The following is a 2,183-nucleotide window of genomic DNA, read 5'->3' on the forward strand; positions in this document are numbered from 1 at the left end:
AGTATTCTCTGCTTTCAGTCAAGATCCATCTGACATTGGCAAAGATATCCCTTGTACAATGTCCGTCTCTGACTCTGGCTTGAACCTCTGGAATTTCTCTGTCAACATATGGTTGCATCTCTTTTTGTATTATATTTAGTAAAACTTTACTCACATGGGATATCAAACATATTTTCCAATTATTTCTGCATTCTGTTGGATCACCTTTATTTGGAATGGGAACAAATACAAATCTCTTCCAGTCAGTTGTCCATGTAGTTGTCTTCCAAATTTATTGGCCTAGATGAGGGAGTGTCCCTAGTGTGGCATCAGTTTGTTGAAAGATTTCAATTTGTATTCCAGCTCCCTGTCAATGTACTGTTGCAGCTGTTTTCAAATTGTCATTAGCAAAATTTTACTTTCATGTGATATTAATGATATTGTGCCATGGTTTTCACATTCTGTTGAATAACGTCTCTTTGGAATGGGCACAAATGTGGATCTCTCCTAATCAGTTGGCCAGGTAGCTGTCTTCCTAATTTCTTGGCATCAATGTGAAAGTGCCTAGAGTGCCACATCACTTTACTGAAATAGTTAAATTTGTAGTCAATCAATTTCCAGAGCCTTGTTCGGTGCCAATGTCTTGAGTGCACCTTGGACTTCTTCCTTCTATATCATTGGCTCTTGATCACGTGCTCCTCTTCAAATGGCTGAATGTTGACCATTTCTTTTTAACAGTGATTTTGTTTATTCTTTCCATCTTCTTTTTGTGTGTGTGTGAAAAACTCAACTTTTTATTTAGCTGTATGGTCCAGGAAGTATCCCATGGAGTTTCAAGAGATTTTAAAAGCAAGGTTTCAAACTATGGGAGTTCGCATCCACAAATCAACTTCCTTCTGATGATTTGTCTTCAACTGTCTTCCATCTTCTTTTGATGCTTTCTGCATTGTTTAATAGTTTGCCCATAGATATCCTTCAATATTTTAAGCCATTATTGCAATATTGAACTTTTGTCTTTAATTTCTTCTGCTTGAGAAATGCTGAGCATGTTCTTCCCTTTTGGTTTTCTAATTCCAGGTCTTTGCACATTTCTTTATAATATTTGACTTTGTCTTCTTGAGCTGCCCTTTGAAATTTTCTATTCAGCTCTTCTTCTTCCTCATTTCTTCTATTTACTTTAGTATGTCTACACTGGAGAGCGAGTTTTAGAGTCTTTCCTGATATCCATTTTGACCTTTTCCTTCATTCATTCCTTCTTAATGACTTTTGCTTTCTTCCTGTACAGTATTACCCTTGGCCAATAATTCTGTAATAGTAGCTCCCTAGATGGGGAAGGGAGTCCTGGCATGGTTCTACAGGATAATTCACTGGAATGCAAAGTCAGTGGTTCAAACTCACTTGCTGTTCCTTAGAAACCATATACAGGGTCATAATGAATCAGAACCGATTTGATGACACTTAACAATAAATTGTGGGTAGTAATTATTTCTGGAAAGGTCTGAATGTTGGAAACCAAGTATTTTGAATTGATCATTTTATTTGATGGAGCTTTAGTAGCATAGTGGTTACAAACCGGGCTGCTAACTTCAAGGTCGGCAGTTTGAAACTACCAACTGTTCCACAGGAGAAAGATGAGGGTTTCTGCTCCTGTAAAGATTTGCAGCCTCAGAAACCCTGTGCAGGGTCACTATGAGTCGGAACCAACTCCATGGCACTTAACAACAACAACAACTTTTAATTAAGTACTGTTGGAAATTGTACATTCATGGATAATGAGTGATTATGAGAGAATACCTCTTATGCTGTTTTAATACTTGTCTGTTTTAAGTTAAGGAGCTCAGTTAGCTTAGTGGGTCATGAGTTGGGTTGTTTAAGTCAGAATATCCAATATCCTCCCAAAGGACCCACTCTAATACTTGAACCTGGGCAGTGTGACCAGTAAGCTAAGAATTAAATGTTGTAAAATTAACCTTGAGAGGAAACTATTTTCCCATCTCATCACAGAAGAATAAGTCAGAGTGACTTCAAACATGGAAAAAAAAAAAAAAAAAAGGATTGGATGTTGTTTGTTTGAACACAGAGGGAATCAGGAGAAAGGAAATACAAGCAGCCTCTAGAAGCAATAAGCAGGCCCCAGGAGACAGAAAATGGGACCTCAGACCTACTACAAGGAACTAAATTCTGCCTACAACCTCAATGTGCTT

Source organism: Chrysochloris asiatica, unplaced genomic scaffold (assembly GCF_000296735.1).
Source record: "Chrysochloris asiatica unplaced genomic scaffold, ChrAsi1.0 scaffold00228, whole genome shotgun sequence".
Classification (NCBI taxonomy): Eukaryota; Metazoa; Chordata; class Mammalia; order Afrosoricida; family Chrysochloridae; genus Chrysochloris; species Chrysochloris asiatica.